General features: G+C 29.9%; 1 protein-coding gene and 1 long non-coding RNA gene across 3 annotated transcripts in view; one reads left to right on the forward strand and one right to left on the reverse strand.

The window, feature by feature from the left end:
- Window positions 1-19,838, forward strand: part of LOC129953652 (hemicentin-1) — a 403,952-nt gene that overhangs the window by 20,732 nt on the left and 363,382 nt on the right. The window lies entirely within an intron of this gene.
- Window positions 10,521-19,838, reverse strand: part of LOC129953656 (uncharacterized) — a 32,758-nt gene continuing 23,440 nt past the window's right edge. Inside the window, exons 2-3 of the long non-coding RNA XR_008782566.1 lie at window positions 10,996-11,233; window positions 10,521-10,936 (exon numbers count right to left, since the gene is read on the reverse strand). This is a non-coding gene — a long non-coding RNA (uncharacterized LOC129953656). The remainder of the gene's footprint in view (window positions 10,937-10,995; window positions 11,234-19,838) is intronic.

A 19,838-nucleotide genomic window follows, 5' to 3' on the forward strand; every position in this document is an offset into this window, starting at 1 on the left:
TTACATAATTTTTTAATAATTCAATCATAAATTGATACATCTGCCGTTTAATAATTCTTCTTTTCTAATTATTATCTACCAATAAGCTTACGAAATAAAATTGTTTAGTCCAAAAGTAATTTAGTTTCTCGTGATTTGAATTTGTTGAATTTATAAGTCACCATCTGACTTACGAATTAAATATTTTTGAATTCATAAATCACTAACTGGCTTGTGCATTAAAGTCAAACTTAAGCTAAAAAGACACTTAAGCTTTTGCAACTCTGGACGTGTCAAGTTCCCAATGGATCTGGAAAATACTGCTTATTGTTTTTTAAATTACATTAATTTTGGGAATATTCGTAAGTGCAAAACCTTACCAATAAATGCATTAATTCAAATGAATGCCTTGTAGTTGAGTAATAGAAAACAAAGACAACTATTTAGTTTCCAAAAAGTTTACAAATGTACAAAAAAATGAAATAAATTTGCAAAACGTTAATCCAATTTAAAAAAATAGTTAATTTTGACCCCAAAAGGGAGATTCGAATATGAAAAGAATTAAGTACGAATATACCATATTTGAATTTAAGAAAATACGGATGAATTGTTTTCTTAATTAGTTATATATTTAGTTCTATTTCAAAAGAAGATTTACTTTTAAGCAACAAAAAGTGTACATTGCTTATTTTTTGAAAATATCCTAAGCACAATATATATACTGTTCACATTTATGCATATTATGTTCATTAATGCAAATAAAACCATTTTATCCCTGGTTACAAAACATTCTTCAATGTTTCATGAATTTAAATATGATTATGCATTTAAATAACATGATTATATACACATCCTATATCTAACTAAATATAAATTTAATTTTGTGAAAATAAATATTTTCGCACACAAATGCACCAAAATAATAATTACATGACGAAGCAAATGATATTAGATCTTTACCGGATATATTTATATTTTTTGTTATAAAATTCAATTCAGTACATAAAATGTATAGAATTGAAAATAAATTGCATACACAGAAACACAAAATATTCCATTGATAAAAATAATATAAATAAATTAAAAAATATAAAGCTTAAGCCAATCTATCTAATGGAAATAAAAATATGCATAAATTTGGATCATTTTTTATATTTTAATTTAACTATAACAAATCATGGACACTGAAGGGTGAAATAAAACGAAACCCCCTCTTGATTTATTTAGATTGAAGAGAAATTAATGTTAAGTAGTCAGTGAAAATTAGTATGGAGGGGAATTGATGTTGTGATTTGTGCTTTAATTATTGTGATTCCTTCCATGTTCCCCGTCCCCGACACGACTAATGCATTCCAAAAAGAACTGATGAATGCAAAATATTAAACAAAAAATTTAAACAAAAAAAATGATAAATTCAAAAAATTAATAATTCCAAAAATAATAATACATTTAATCAGCAAAAATCAAACAAAATCAAGAACAACATCAAATCAACAATAAAGGGAAAAAGTAACATTTTCCTCTAGGATTTATGACACACACGAAATAATTTTGTTTTTTAAAGAATAAGATGTCCTTAATTCAAATCTGCCCTTATCATTTTTCTATCGCATCTAATGCTAAAAAACAACCAAAAACGATGTTTTGACCCTTATTTAAAATTCAAAATATCCGTTTACAATGAATTGTATGATGATTTTGAAAAGTTAAAATCCCTCTTTTTTAGATACAATTTAAAGTGTTTTAGTATCTCACTTAGTTTTTGGAAATTCTCATTAGCTATGAGTCTTTATTTAAAACAAAATGAAATTTCGACAAAAACTTGAAGTTGATACTTTAACAGTTTTGGAAAATATCTGTTTTCAACATCATTTTTATAATTTTAAAGCTTATTAGTATACTATCATACCGTTTTGCCTTTTTCTATAGAAAATGATTTTATCAAAGATGGCTTAGCGTTTCTTTAAGATTTTTGTAGGACAGGTTAAATATAACATCTTTTAAAGTTTTCTTTCGAATAATATATGAAATAACATAAATATTTGAACTGAATGTTAAAGAAAAAGATTATTGATTTGGAAAACCTCACGGGTTTTATTGAAAAATGTACTGCATAAATTTAGATAGCCTCAAACCTTATATACTTTTATATTTGACAAAGTGATATCTCAAAACCTGACATTGGGAGATTGCTTTTTGATTTTCGTAGGAATTCCTTTGAGATTTAAGACTTCTTGTAGAGATGTGTTAATAATTTAACGATATTCACCAAAAAGCGGTTTGCTGCCAAAAACAACTTACATTTTTCCACACAATTTAGAATTTGGAAAAAACTTTTGTAATACTTTAAAATTTGTCATAAGATCTTTTCTAAGAGACAGATTAAATTTTCAGAATTAACGTTGAATAAAAGATCATCAATTTGATATTAAGTTGCTATAAAATTTCTGATACTGATCTACAATTCCATCTTATTTTTGATTGATGAACATAAAAAGTAAAGCTTTCTTAATGTGTTTTTATATTTTAAAATTGATTTTCTACTGAACTTTTGAGATTCTAAAAAATTAAAGAAATCTACTTTTTGAAGCGAATTTGCTTCGGATGCTTTAAAACTAAGAATAAAACACGAATTTCAAGAATTTACCTTTTCCAAACACTGCAAAAGTGACACTTTCGGTTAACTAATTTCTAATTAAAAAACAATGAAATCTATTAATTTAATACAAAAGTTTTGAATCCAGGACGCAGAAAAAAATTTCGGGGGGGGTTTCAATAAATATATGTTATATTATTTTTTTTATTTTAAATTTCAAGTGTTTTTTTTTTTTGCTTTTTTGGCACTATTTTATAAATGTAGGTACTAATAAACATGTTTGAATAAAAATTAAATACATACACATACATACTCGTATGTAGTTATCTACATATCATACATTTTTGGTTAGATATATACAGAATACTTACAAAGTGAAATCCAAGCGCCTTGGTACTTTTGCCATAATGTTTATTACATCCTCATAATCGATGTCTATTTCTTTGTAGATGGCCATTCATGAGTAAATACTTCAACAGTTCTTTTCATGTCTTCTTCATGAAGTTTGCAACATTTTTCTGGTAAAATATTTTGAATTTTGGAAATTAATTCACGATGGTCGAGGAACCGACATTTTAACTGAACCAACAAATCGTCCAAAAAAGGAACATAGATAGACCGACGAAAATTTTCTTCCGGACCGCCCGCATAATTGTCTCGTTTTGTCTGTTTGGCAATAATTCGTGGGACTACCAATTGTAAGCCCAGTTTATCAGCCATTTCCTTAGCTTCTGTAAATATGCTACCAAATCTTGTTTCGGAATTATGTCGCATTTCGACAATTTCTTCGTAAGGATGGTTGGCATATTCTACGCAGCTGCTGAGATCGCAATCTTTTTTTTGGAGAAACTCACTAAGATTCTTAAAAAGGCTAAAAATTGGCTTTATCAATGTTAAGGAAACAATAAATTGAGCATTTTGTATTGCTGTTAGTAAAGTGTGAGGTTTGACTCCGTCACTTTTCAAATTTTGTTCATCCAGGATCTCTAACCAACAGCAGATATGCTCATAAACGTCATAAAACAAACTAAGGGAGTCTAAATGCTCAACCCAACGCGTTTCGCAAAATTTTAAAAGCCAGGTTTGTTTTGCTTTTGGACAGAAAGCGTGTATTTGGTCTTTTAAAATTGTAGCTGCTTTGTTTTAAATTCTGAACAAATTAACAACCTCTTTGATGACACAGATTTTGTCAAATTGCAATCTGATTTATTTGAATTTAATTGATGATTATGATGATGATGACACACACACTACGGCGTATGAGTACTTTCAGTTTTTTTTACAAAATATAAAAACCTAACAAAAAACAGTAAAAACTATACTAAATACTAATTTACTTTCGACTCAAATAGCTTTTCAAAAATTAAAAATATTGTCTTCAAACTTTTTGTATTTCACAGAAAATATTGTTTTCGATATTCAGTAGTTTTTTTTATAAAAATCCAACAGTCCGTTTTTTCATAAAAAAATAAAATCTACAAGAAATAGTACGCAAATTTGGTAAAAATTGATGTTTGGTTCTTGATATCTCTCAAATCAATTTCATTCATCCAACTTGTAAAAATTTTGAAAATGCTACTTATTGGTAAAAATTTGTTTTCGACTAAAAATCTATGTAACAAAACTAATCAATTTACTTATCTATCTTTTAAATTGATGTCGCTTTGTTTTTTTGTTATCACTGTATACCAGTATAATATCTTACAAACAAATATAGCTTTTGCTCAGTACTTGTTCTACTTTAAATACAAACTCAATATTGTGTGTCTTAAATACAGTCAGAGTGTACGTACAGTGCCGGTAACAAAAATAGTACCACTAATACATTTTTTACCATAAGAAACATGGCGTAATTTTTAAGGACGGACGAAAGCAAAATTGTTTTGCTTGGAGGAAAATGATCACGCGGAGAACAACTCAAATTTCACTCTCAAAATGGTAGGTCATGGAGGATAAAGCATAATGGTTTGGGCTTGCTTTTCCTACTATGGCTTTGAACCAATGTTGGGTCAACACGTTTATATTGACATTTTCAAAAACATTATGCTATCCTATGAAGATCAATAAATTCCGCTTTTGTCGGTCTTCCAAGAGGTTAAAGACCCAAAAATATGAGCAAGAAGGCTATTTGTTTGGTTTCAACTCCATACAATAAATGTGAAAAAGTGGCCAGTCCAGTCGCCTAATCTCAATCCAATTGAGAATGTGGTGGGCTGACTTATACAAAGCAGTTCCAGAAATGAAACCAACTAGCAACGAAGCACTGTGGGACGTAATAAAGGTCTCCTGGAAAAATATTTCGCTAGAGAACATTCCAGGATATGGATCGATGACCAGGTGATGTGAGTTGGTAATAGCCAACAAAAACTTTGTCACGAAGTATTAATTTTATTTCAACACACTATTTAGAATACAATTTTGTTGATTGTTTTTTCATGTTTTTCAAAGTAATAATTTGTTAAGAAATGTAGTAGTGGTGCTATTTTTAGAGTAGGTTTTGAAAAAAAAGTTTTCGAATAAATTATATGTATGATCAAAATTTAATTTTTTTAGAAGTCAGTTGCTTATTTTTTCATAGATATTGATTTACTTTATTCATAAAAGACAAGAAAATATGTTTTTCGTGATATTTTTTTACAGCAGCTGTATACTGCAGTATAATAACTTACATTTCGGTTTTCACTGTTCTGTGACACCTCTAGTTTTTGCTTTTTTGTGGGGGGACTTTTTTCGTCAGCATTCGTAACTGCTGCACTTGTAGCATTTGTGTTCACTGTCGGTTTAAAAAACTTCAGAATATTATTTTTACTCATTTTACTCTAAGTTTTCAAAAACTAAATATAAATCAGATTCAAATATCAAAAAATGCTAAAAAATGACTTGCTTTCACGATTCTCAAAACAGTTTGACTTTGACTTGAAAGCTAAAACTTAATTTTCATATGCATTATGCACGTATAATTTTTTTTCTATTTTCACAGATCTCTTTTTTTTGTTTTCGCATTTTCAAATTTCCCGTAGATTGCTTGATTGAATTTTGAAATTGTAGCAAATTTATTCAAATTTTTCGTTTAACATAGTTTGAGAAATTAATTTTGTATGATTTCTGTTATACAATAATGGATATTTGTTTACTGCACATATTCTGATATTTCGGAGGGGGTTTTAACCCCCAAAACCCCCCCTTGCGTTCGCCCCTGTTTGAATCTCTAGAGAACAGAAGTGAAAAGAGATTCTGCAACTTGTAACTTGTAAATGTTACACTAAAGTTTCTTGAAACTTATTTGCTTATCTTAATTTTATTTTATTTATTATGTATGCACTCAAATGAACCTATTTCCTTAAATTCAAAATCAAATATTTTTATTTTAACAATTTTTAATTGTTGACTTCTTTAAGACTCCAAAAACCATCAAAGCTATTGTATTTAAGCTATTAAATTGGGTATATTTAGCAAACTGTTAGAATCTTGGAATACTTTCATATGAAAGGAGATGTCTTAATTATATAGTGAGACCATATCTTCTGGACAACAGTGTTTTAAAATAATTAAATAAATTGAGTTGTCGCTTTAGCCCTTGAAATATGTAAGTTTTAGGTTAATAAAACTCATTTTTATGTAAGGTATATGACCCCCCTCATTAAATGTCTGAAACCGTCTCTGTTTTATAAAAAGTAAGCAATACCGTTTTTCATTCTTGTTAAAAATTAAAAATAGTATGCAGACACTTCCCCGAGCCCAAGCGAGAACAGGAAAGAGAAACCATTAATCTTCGAATACCAGTGTTACTTTTTTCTTCAGATGAGTATTGTTTGACTGAGATGATCTGCTTTAAAACCGGCTTCAAATACTTTCCGCAGGGTTCATCTCCTGGCTTAGCTCATTCTAAAATCGGAAATAAGGTAAGAACTAACTGAGGTATCGAATACACCAACTATGTATTTTTTTTTATTATTAACTTCCCATATGAAGTTATTGCGATCGGTCCGATTTAAAAAATAAAATAAATTGGGTGGTGTAACAGTCCGTTGAGAACTAGGGCCTAGTTACATACAACTCTCAACCATTCCTGTGTGCGAGTAATGTTGTCAGGAATGGAGGGGACCTACAGTTTATATGCCGAATCCGAACGGCTCATTTGAGAAAACACTTTTTCATGACAAGAGTTACTCTTGGAGAATTTGTCAATTCCTCGCAAGAGGCAGCACCCGTGAAAAGACTTAAGATGGCATAAGCAGGAATCGAACCCAAGATATCTGGCATGACAGTCCAACGCACGAACTATCATGCCACGCGTTCGATTTGTCGAATTGAAAATGTTGACATTGCTCGATGTTTCAAGGTCCCTAGAGTCGAAATGAAATTTTTTTATGAAGATGTCTGAGGAGGTACGGTCGTACCTCCGCGACGTTTTTTCCGTCGTCGATAGCTCAAAAACAAGAAGAGATATAAACTTCATATACATTTTATTGAACAGATAATAATGCAGAAATATGCAGAAAGGGCTCTCAAGAAAGTTGGGAGTGTGATTTTTTTACCATAGCAGTTTAAAAAAAATGAAAATTTTGGTTAACAATAAATATCTCACGAAAAAAACGCTAGAGACGTGAACTGAATTTTATATTATATATCATAACGTGATACCAATCAAATATATTTTTGGAAAAATCAAAACAACGGTTTTTTTATAAATTAAAAAAAAAAAACTGGAAAAAAAATGTTGTCACCTAAAAAAATTTACGAATAAAACATGATCTTTTCTTCAAAACAATTTTGTGCAACAAAAAATAACGCATTCAATATCTGGTAAAATTTTGATTAAAATCGAATTTACATTTTTTTTTATAAAAATAAAAACCTTAAAAAATCATTTCTCAAAGTTGGTAAAAATTTAAGATAAAGGCTATTTTATACAAAATATTTTTTTTTAACATTGAGTATTTTTTTTATGAAAATCTAACAGTCGGTTTTTTCATAAAAATTAAAATCTTCAAAGAATAGTTTGTAAAATTGGAAAAAATTGATGTTCGGTCCTCGATATCTCGTGAACAGTAGAAGACATTGACCTCAAAGTAATTTCATTCGTACAATTAGTATTTGGATATATAAGAAAAAAAAAACATTAAAAAAATGCTAATCAAATTTGTTTAAATTTGGTTAACGACTAAAAGATTTCGAAATCAAACTAGAATAATTCTACTGACTACTTATTTAACAAAGCACGAAAACCGAAAAACCTTTCAAGCAAATCAAATTTACAGACCGGATGGGAAGTTATCAGTGTTGGTCGCATTCAAGCGTCTTTTTATATTTATTTAGTATTAACTAAAGTGCAGTTCAATAAATGTCAATAATTTTATGTAAGTATATTTATATATTTAATTGTCATGTTTGATTTTAATTCTTTAATTGTTAATACAGTTATTTATAGATGCCACACATGCTGTCTTTCATGGAATTTTAATGAAGTTCTTAACCGATTATTAAGAACCTTGACATTCTAAAAAATTCCCACATAGATAACGTACACAGATTGTGAACTGTGAAAACCAGGAGGCGGCCTATATTTTTAAGGGATTTATTTTTTCGTTTTTCAAGAATCATAATTCCTCATTCTCTTTGTTAATTCCTAACCTTACCTTACCAGTATAGACACATTTCTATTAGTGTATACAGCTATTTAATCTCCACAAAATATGTGCCCGCGACGTATTTTTTTGTTTTCATTTGAAATGCAATTAAATTAATTAAACAATATCCTTTGGGCTGTGTATCGATAAAAAGTTCTTCAATATCATCCTTTTTCTTTGTGTACTTGTATTTTTGATTGGAAAATTATGTAAGTAGAAGCAGCAGCGTTGTTGGTCTTTGTTGCTGTAGCACGTGGAGGGATATGGATATTGTTTTCGGGACTTGCGGCTTTGCTTGGGATGATTTCTCTTTGTTACATTTTAAACTCTAAGCCTTATGATGATGGTGATGAGATGATGATGATGATGGTGTATGATTTTTGGTTGGAACAAAGGGTGGCTTTGAAGATAATTGAAAATAAATATGTTTTTGTGTGTGTTGGGCGTTTTTATTATCAAAAACAAGAATACAACGTTTTATTTTTTTTATTTTCTTATAACTTTTGTTTGTGTTAGGTTTGAGGTCGCCAGGGATAAGTTGAGAAATATGAATTTGGTAGAGTTTGCTGTGATTTGTTTTTTGTACCCGAGGGAGAATCGAAAGATTTTAACTTTAATGAAGCCAAAGAATTTACGATAGGTACATGCTATGATCTAAAATTTAAAATGAAAAATCGATTTGAGTTGTTTTCGTTTAGAGTACTCGTACTCGTGAAGAATAACATATTATTTCATTCAGATTATACACTGAGGAAAAATGTATAGAGTCAGTTTAGAGGCTTTTATGTTAAATGCTTGTACATAATTTTGTGTGGTATTCCTTTTTTAATTTGTAAAGTTGCCGTGCGTTGGTTACATTTTAATTTATATGCCAAATGTAACTCTTGTCGATGAAAGCAAATTGAAACGAAACAAAACAGAAAACATGAGTTCTCTAAAAAGGTATCAATTGAATGCAGAATGATTTGTATTCACTACATAAAATGAGAAACAAACATCCAACCCACAAAAATACATAAACCTCAGTATTATGTACTTTTCTTTAAAACCGATCCGCAAAGTTATAGAATGAGTCCAAGCAACTTGTGATAGAAATCTCGAGATCACTATAGGTATTAAGTACACAAATTATTTCAATATTTATGTAATGAGTACATGTGTTTATCAAGTGATACATTTTTGTGATGAGTGTCCTGTGCGTGTTCTTAATAAATTAAGATATTTATGTAACAATTACAATCAATATTTTAACTTATGTAATGATTCAATAGAACGTATAGTTAAAAAATAAGCATGTACTCATCACAGAAAGCTATAGTAATTTTTGTTTTATAATTTCGTTAAAAAAATAACTGCATTTGATGAGTGAATAAAAAGATCTACAAGCTTTAATTATCACATAATAATAAAAGAATGACGGATTACCGAAACTGTTTATAGCATGAGGAATTTAAATGTATTTAATCAACGCATATACAATTGAACTCAAACTTTACTGATTAGGAAATGTTGTACTCATCACATTACTGGCTGATTCTTTAAAGATTTAATTGTGTCACACACCATCCTAAAACATATACACAGCAATTGTCCATACCTACATACCAAAAAATTGAAGAAAAAAATTAATTAATCAAAAACATTAATTGAAATACATATTTTTTTATTTTTAAAAGGTTAGATTTTTATCAAAATAATCCACATTTTTGTCAAATTCCCTGTCTCGTTTGGATAGTTTGGCAACGCTCTTATTTTGCTTCATCAAATACCTTTTTATTTTCACTGGACTAAAATAAATTAGGATTTGTGTCCCTAAGCGTATCTATACATTGTACATGCCGTATTTATTATCCATAACTTAAAGTAGAACCTAAAGCTCGTGAATTTTCAAAGTACCCTTATACGCATTCGGGCATTATGTGCTCACAAATTACAAATGTCAGGTAATAAACTGCCAGCAAACTATATGTGGCTTAAGCACCCCCATCAAAAGCAAAAACAACCAAAACAAACAATAGCCACCAATGTTATTTACAAAACCCATTTGTCATTGCCATTTCACCTTTTCTCGCCCCCAATTCACCGCGTATACCTGTAGTGCAAGTACGTGTTTGTGCTTTGCTATTTTTGCTTCTTTTTGGTTAAGTTTCACTTACGCCTCGAGCGACGCCACCACGCCACGCCGCCGCCGCCGCCGTGGACCTTTACAGAAGGAGACAATAAAAACGAGGAGCAAATACAAAATTTAACATTATTTTAGTTAAAAAAGGAAGAAAATAGGTCTTAAAAAGCTGTTTTTTTATTGATTGACAGTGTTTATAGCTGAAACTAAATTATTATAGTGAAATTAGACACCAGCCTGCTGTTCTTGTAAAGTGTAATTACAATAACAAGACTGTTTTATTTGTGTTCCTTGTTCGTGTATGATCGCATTTTATGCACAGTGACCATATTCAAATGTGTTCTAACCGAATCCCTTATTCACAAGCCGCAACTGACCTCGTTTTTTGCATATATAAGCATAGCCAGGTTGTAACATGGCCGCAGGATAACGGTTAGCCTCTCATAAATGCTCAATATTATTGAAACTACATTGCCTCGCCTCGCCATAGCTATTGCCCTTTTTGTTAAATTGTGTCCAGTTTGATGATACCAACCCCCATACCCTTATTGCCAGGATAATCATTCATATATGTATGTACTCGTATGTAACTACGTGCATAGATTATCACTTAAAAATAAAAACAGTTTTATCCAGATGTGGGAGATGGTCAGTCAAATTATACCTACCTGTGTCTGTGTACTATTACAAATGAACTTCGTCCAACCGATAACAAATTAAGGATATTTCGTGACAAATTTTAATTGCTGCTAAATAGCGCCGTTAGCCCTCATACTTTGCATGTATTCCAAAACTATAAAAGGGTAATAGGTAGGTATAATGCCAAATTTGGTATAGCATGCGACAAATCACTTCGACTACCCTCATCAACGCTCATCCAGTCACCAACATCGCCACAACCACCATCTAGGTATAAAGAATTAAAGGTAAGGTTAACATGCTATATCTATATACGTACGTCGTACATGTGTACTACATAAGTTCATGTATGAAGGAAGGTGTTGTATATACATAGTTTAATACATAAAATTAGAAGGTCATCGAGGAGAAGGAGAATATACAAATTTTAGAACCCAAATTAAACATTTTTACTACAGTATACACGTTCAGACTTAGGTACTAGGTTACCGCGGCGGAGGCCGCGGCCGGTGCGGTGGGTGTTTTTTTGAATTCGATAAAATTTGGTTGATGAACAAAAAAGGTATTAATCTACTCCATGCAAAACATTAAATATTGATTTAAGATTAAAGCGCTTCTGAATTGTACTTATGGAAAAACTAGTTTTCTATAAAAGAGTTTATGTAACGAGAGGACAAAATCTATATACCTACGAATAGGATGATTAGTATAAGGTGCACCAAAAGGATCGAGTAAATTGATTAAGTTAAAACAAGATGACATTTTAAAAAAAATGACTTCAAACAGGAAACAAATATTTAAAAAAAGGGATAAAACCTTATATCATGTTATAGCATTTTTAAAAACCGTTACCCATTCTTTGTTTGTGTTTTAAAATAAATCTGTTTGAGTTAATAGGTATATACAAATAAATTTTAAGTTACATCATTGCAAAAATCGGTACAATCGTGTCATAGGTTCCATTTGTAGCCCAGAATGCTTTCGATACATTTTTTTAAAATATCTATTTATATGGTTCAGTTTTAATTTTTCTAACTTATATATCTTTAATGGGGATTTTCAGTTTGCTTTAGTTAGTAGCTTGTAAACAAAGTTCAACTCTTTCACTGTCTCAAGACCTTGAGTAGGTATATAACATTATTTGAAATTCTAAAATTAAAAAAAAAAAACGGAAAAAATTAATTAAAACTCGACAGGAATTGGTTTTAATTGTTGCATCAAATGCTTTGAATTTTACAATATCGGTTCGTTACATTTGTTATTAAAAAAAACTTGACCAAATGCAGTTAATGGCTGATTTCGAAACTGATGTTTTATCTTTTATATGAGGTCCGATGTTTAAATGTTGTGTTATTGTAAAACCTAAGTATTTAAGTTTTTTAACTACCTCTATTCTTTCACAATTAAGGTTCCAAAAACGGTAATTTCTGACATTATGATTATGAGATCTGAAAACGATAATCATCGACTTGGAACTGTTTATTTGAAAATCCCAAGAGTAACAATACTTTTTAAGATTGTTAATTTGCAGAGTTACAGTATTATCAGTAAGAATGACACAGTCATCCGCATATAAAAGCACCTTAATAAGCAAATCACCATAATATACACCCCCTGGAACACTGTCTCCAATCTCGTTAATAAAACGTAAGAAGAGCAAAGGACTCAAAATGCAACCTTGCGGGACACCCACTTCAGTCTTAAATTTCTTCGAAGAAGTTCTACCATTAGAAACTACCGCTGTTGTATTTGAAAGAAGTTTCTCATATTATATTCTTAAAATTTTGTTGATAATCCAACACCTGCAAGTTTGAAAAGTAATAGCTTTCTGTTTATAGTATCAAAGGCAGCTGTAAAATGTACAAAAAAGCAAAGAAATTAGTTTTCTTATCCAAAAAACGTTTAGAGACCTTAGTTAGAGTAAAAATTTGATCATCTGTAGAGAGGTCAGCTCGAAACTCAGCCTGATAACAACTTTTTTTGTTGTTTGTTTCAACTTAGATATAGCATCTGAGTAAACAGTTTTCGTAAAGAATTGAGAACAGAGTTTTCGGGGAAATTATTAGGATCTCCTTTTTTATAGATCGCTAAAATTGATGACTCTTCGAAATTCTTTGGTATTTCTTCGTTGTTGTTGAACTCGATTAAGTAAGAACAATATATGTTCTAAAAATTGTGAGCTGAAATTTTTCAATTGTAATTTACTGTTTAGTTTTTTTCTTAAATAAGCAAATAAGTATTTCGCAATCAATATTTATATCGTGATTATATTTTATTGATTTTAGGATTGAGAAAGTTTAAATCAGTATACATTTTGCAAAACAAGATTATTGAGTAGTCAAATTAAATTATTCCCCTGAAGTAGTAGATTGCTACTCAAAAGTTGCAATTTACTTTGATTTCAACGAGCTCGAATTATGACTTTTGATAATAATTACCAAATTATAAAATTAATTATATGTAAATTCATTTTATAATAAAATCGTATTAATTTACTAAAAAAGGATTTTCGTAAATTGCAACCTAAAATTAAAGCTTTTATATTAAATTAATAGATGAAATGTTCGTTATGTTTTTCAATTAGCAATTAGCTTAAGGCTAGTTTCACTTTAGCTGTTTTTGATACATTTATAGTATATTCTTAAAATTCGTTATTCAAACTCAGTTCTAGAGCATCTTCACTTCAGCCACTTCAAAAAGTAGATTTCGTTAATTTTTTAAGATCTTAAAAGATTTTTTATCTATTTAATGGAAAATCAATTTTGAAAGAAATAAAAACTTCAAGAAAGCCTTACACTATCTATGTGCTTAAAAAAATAAGATGGAGTTAAAGAAGAGTTTCAGGAATTTGAGGTAACTTAATATCAAATTATCAAATTTTCGATCTTGTATTCAAGGTTTATTCTTGAGGATGAAGAATGCAACTTTTCAAAAATGGCATTATACACATATATTATATTCTTATTTAGTATATATACTTATTAAGTATTATTATTCAGTGTTATTTATAGTTGCATATTTTAAGACACTTTATTCTGTACTGCCTCTTTGTAATGTTACATACATATTATTTTTGAACTCTGAACCTCTATAAAGTGTAAGTTTCAGATAATAATTTTAAAACTTCTTTTTTGATTTACAAAAATAAATAAAAATTATGTTAAATAAAGTTTAAAAGGCAACCGTACAAATTACAAAAAAAGTAATTACCTATGTCCATCTTCGTACAACAAAAGCTTGTTGTGTATTGAGAAACGATAATATGCAGGTTTCGAACAACTGCAGAACTGATATGCAGCCTTGCGTAAATTTTGTTTCAAATTGAATTAAGGTCACATCTCAAAAACAGATAACATGTAGATATGTTCATTTGTATGTGTACAAAAACAAAATTTGTTAACTGGTGAAAAGGCAGTTGATGCTTTTGCACTGTATAAAATATCCAGGACACTCTCTGTACAAGAGGATATAATAATAAAGCCTACCATAATATATCATACACATAAGTGTAGTGAAAGTGGGTAGGGTATTGGTTCGTTGCCGATTTACCTTTAGAGCTTTGTGTCCAAATTAGTAAGATAAATTAATTATGCAATAAGAGAAACACGTTTTACATTTATCCCCACGTTCTGTATGGTTCTGACCCCATTATTTATAAACCGTTACAGCGACACATATGTATTTATATAAACATGCATGTATAGCAAGTATAGATTTTATTAGCAATAACGGCCCATGATGGCTCCTGAATTATAAGATAAGTGTATTTACTGAGAGTTAATTCCCACAAAGGGAATAATACAATGGCGGGTAAATGTAATTAACAAAGCGAAACTTAAGGGTGCTTTGTTTTATGTTTCGTTTTAAATAAAAAAAGAGTATTATCTTTTGAGTGAAGCCACAGCAAGAAAATCTGGTCTTTTGATAGGTAAATGTACTTATATTTTCAGAGATTCATTGTATAATTTTAACGGAGTTTTATGTTTGGAGATATAATTCAAAACGGCCATACCATACCAGTAGGTAAGTTTAACAGCCTTATCATAAAATATTAATTGAAACATGGAGATTACCAATTCAGAATTACAAAAGTTTAAAAAATAAAGGCCAATGATACATGAGCGACTTAATAAGATTTTCTCTCCTATGATTTCTTTTTATTAACAATTTTATTAAAATTGATTTTGATTAAAACAAAGATTGAATTCAAAGGAAACAGTAGCTGCGAAAATCAATTATTCATCTTGAATATTCTCGTTAAGGATTTTAATAAGTTTGAGAGGTAATTTTGCATATACAGTTGACAATCCCTTAAAAGAACTCTTTCTAAGTCGAACTTCCCTTCCCTTCAGTTATCCATACATAACTCTTCGATCTTAAAATAAGTTGAATATAACTCTAACTCACTCACAGTATCCTTTCTTACTCTACTATGTACGAAACGCAGTTATTGCCTCCTTTTAACGAGATTCATAAGAATAGGATAGAATCTGTTCAACACAACTTCAAGTGCCTTAAGTGGGCTACTATTGTCTGATCCTTACAACCTCCTTTGTTATGAACATCGGATAAGGCTTCTTCAAATGCAGTCTCTATCACAAAGAAGGGTTAATTATTATATTGTCTTTATTCATTAATGTTTTACTGGTGTAATTAATGTACCTGATTTTAATAAGAACTGGAAACCTCCGTTTTGGCAACAAAAAATCTTTTCATATATTATGATTGTTATGACCTATTTATATTGACAAAATTTGCGATCCTAGAGCTATTTTGTGGCATTCAGAAAGGAAATCAGTCTTTGTTTTTAACTCGGAAAGTTTATCAAGATCTTTACGGAATGCCCTTCCAAACCTTTACATCCTTTACATTCTAGATTCGGCCAGGGCAGGCCATTTACAGAGAAAGTGAATAACAGTTGCCCTGTCATGATGCTCTTTGCAATTACAGCAGTGAGTATTGTGAGGGATACTTATTGCCTTGTACATATTGTAGTGACATTGGCTATATCATGCCTGGGTTTGCATAAAAGTTCGATAGAACGGTTTTCGTTATATAGATAGGCCATATCTTCCTGGAAATGGTGGTTGGATTCAGTCAGAAAAATTGAGAAATTGTTGCCCTTTATAAATCCAATATTTACTGGGGCCTTAAAAACCAACAGTTTGATTCTTTAAGCCTTAGCACGCTGCACGATACTAAATTTTGAATGTGTAGGTTTACTAGTAGGAGGTGCAAAATAACATTTAAGGCATCAATTGGGCTGGATTGAAGGGTCCCTGAAGTGCCAACACTTTTTTTTTTCTCTGCACATTATTCGATGTTTACTTTCCATTTGCAGTTTAGTTTGGGATTTAAAATGACTTCTACATATTTCGGCACAAAATCTAGTTACCCTCAATCATTGCACTCCTAAAAATATAATGTATTTTTAACCGGTAATGAATCAGCTGCGTATGACACATTTATATTCAAAGAGAAAGGTCGTATCCATCATACAAAATATCCACATTTTGAAAACTTAAAGAATCATTGCTTTTAAAATTGCTTGTACTACATACTCGTAACATACAAACTATACAATCAAAAATCTCATATCACTAATGAAACATGAAAGCCTAATTTCGATGTGTGAATTGGTTTTCTAAATATCCTTGATTCCACCCTTATGATACTCTTCCTGATCTGTAATTTTCATAAAAGTAAATACAATCGCTATCATCCCATAATCATCACCTCAAACTAAAGGACATTCGTTTATTTATTCCATCGGTAAACTCAATATACATTCTATACATTGTAAAGACGAACTGAATAAGTAAAATAACAAAATTAATCCTCAATTCTGTTTTTTTTTATTATAAACAGATCAAACTCCTTTTTTGTCTATCTACCAAATAGTATACTCTATTTTGATACGTCATCAGCTTGTCCTTAGACTAAGCATTCTCATTACCTCGACTAAAACATAACATCTTTCCATCACCATTATGCCATCATGCCAAAGTCTAATAAACGAACCTATGTATATAGAAACGCAATTGGACAAAATACCATATCATATCCAAAGTCAAGGCAATCGCCATCAATTCCATCGCCTTTAGTAGTAGAGTAGTAGTCAGAGCCACTATCTATCTCAGTCAGGGCAGAAAACAATAAACGGATAACACCGTGCGAAGGATAAAAAGAACTAAAGAAGCAATAAAGGCAAAAACACAATGACAAAGGAATATAAAAGTGTTTGTATGTGGGTGTGTTGTGGATGTTCTCATCTCTTAAGTTCTTGTTGTCTTCATCATCGTGTGACTATGAACATCACAGAAATATATATTGGCCATACATACACATGTGTGTCCTGTCATCGTGATCCCGTATGTATGTATGCCGATGCGTTAGTTAGTTAGTAGCCAGAAGTCGAACAAGGATAAATTTGCCTGACCATTTTATCGAGGTTTTGGGTGTGGTCCGCATGTTAGTTAAAGCTTTTCCGGTAGCATTAATTCTAAGCCCGTTTCTAATAAAGATCACAACTTAACGCCATGCGAAATTCATTGCGAAACAAAGAATGTATTCCTAGGTGGTAACCGTTATTATATTTACATATACATACATACACAGCTTATATTATTATAACAAAGACGTGCAGAAAGGACACAGTGCACTAAATCTAAGAATTAAATTGACAGAAATAAAAAACCACCAGATAACGCAATAGCAGCTTTATAGTTTATCTAAACCAAAAATAGAGCTGCCATCAGTAAAAGTAGGTTTATACAACGAAGCCAGTTAATATGGTTAAATCATAGATCAAATGAACGTATTATGCGATTAGAAAAAATTGATCCTTTGATATAAATAAAATAAATACAAAAATTGCACAACTGGATGGCAGTGGCCTATTAAAACTATTTTCAAAAAGGGGTGCAACCCACACTAATAACTTCCCATCCCGGCTGTCGATTTTTTTGCTTAAAACTTTAACAAAATATTTATAACAATGTTTTGTGTGAGATAAATAATTTGAAGTCAATATATTTCTTTGTTCTTCTAATACTGTAGTCGAAAACCATTTCTTATCAAGATTTTTGTTGATTTTGCAGGTATTCGTATTTTGTTAGTACAGTTGTCAAATGAATTTTTATATTTATTTTATATTATTACCAAAAATTACCAACATTATTTTCCATTCAATAAAATTGCTTGATTTCAAAATCAATTTTTGCTAACAAGATTTTTAGTCAAATGGTTTTTACCAACTTTTTTAGAATTTCTTGAAAGTTTTTGTTTCTTATATGAACAATTACTAACAAAATAAAGCTTTGCTTTAGCATTATTATCAAAAACGTATCTGCGAAAATTCTGTGATATAAGTGTCAATTCTGTTTAGTTTTATTGTTTTTCTTGTTTATGTTTATTACTATTTTGTGTCAGTGCCGTCGTTGCAAGGATGCAGTAATGGGAGCAAAATTGATAAAATTAATGTGATTTCATACAAAATATTGAATAAAGACACCCCTGAAGAAGTAAGGAACACTTACGAAACGTTGGGAAAACAAAGAAATAAGTTTCTTATTTGCATTCCAAAAACAAAAAGACCAAAAGACCTTAATAAAATATCTTATTACTAATTGAATTAAATCATTTTGAAGTCCGTACCTTCATTTATTTACGAGATTTCAAGAATCGAACAACAATTTTGCGATTTTTATGAAAAAAAATTGACTGTTGGATTCTTATACAAATTGTAATGAATGTGGAACACAACATTTTTTTTGTATAGTTTGAAGTCAATATCTTAAATTTATATGATATTTAAATCGAAAATATATTTTTACCATTTATATTGTAGATTTGTTTTTTGTTAGTTCTTTATTTTTTGTAAGAAAACTGCCAATTCGATTTATTTTAAAATTTTACCACATGTCAAATACGTTGTTCTTTGTTGCAAACAATTATTTTGGAGATGAAGTCCTTTTTTGTTAGTAAAATATTTTATTTAGTTTTTTTTTTTTTTAATTCATTCGCTTACGATTCTAGGACCTTAAAAATGTCGAGAAATTTCAAAATTTTCAATTCGACAAATCGGACCGATTACAATAACTTACTACAAGTTAATGATAATAATAATAATTATGAAATAGTTAGTGAATAAGCAGAAGGTTTTGGTTTTGTCTGTTTTTGAAAAGAAGAATGAAGAAAGGATCGGTTAAGATATTAACACTTTTCAACTTTTTCAATTTAATAAATTTCAAGAATTTCCGTCTCAAAGATTTGTTCATATTCTCAACCGTTAAGGAGATAGAGGAAAAAAACGTACAATTTTGTTTGAACAAATATTTGATTAAAAATAAAAAAGTGTTTTTACTTGCTACATAATAGGAACTATATGGCAAGTTTTGCATTCGTGCAAAATTTCGAACTCAAGATTTTAATCAAACTGATATTAAATTGAAAAAAGTGGATCCCGCGATTCCGTCTAGTCAGTTTTGTTTGATTGAGTTCAAACTTGGAGGTTGAGGTTTTGAGCAGATTCGTGTTAGGCGTTTTTTTTTTTTTTTTTGTTTTTAAGATCAAAACTAACAAATCGATAGGTTTTTTTTATAATATTTTTTTTTAATTTTATTATTTAACGTGGTATTTTTTAGTAAGAAAAACATATTTTTTTATTGCTTCAGAAAGGTATCGCTCATAGTACCGTTTTTTTTTTTAAATTTTCTCAGCTACTTATCAACCGATTTCAATCAATTTTTTGAACGAGCTTTTATATTGCTTTAACATTATTAGATTATCAAAAGTACAATTTTGGACTTTTAAAAAATATTGAATTTTTTTTTCAAAACTCTATATCTCAAAAACGGTTCAACATTTTTTT

This window comes from Eupeodes corollae, chromosome 1 (assembly GCF_945859685.1).
Source record: "Eupeodes corollae chromosome 1, idEupCoro1.1, whole genome shotgun sequence".
NCBI classification, from domain to species: domain Eukaryota; kingdom Metazoa; phylum Arthropoda; class Insecta; order Diptera; family Syrphidae; genus Eupeodes; species Eupeodes corollae.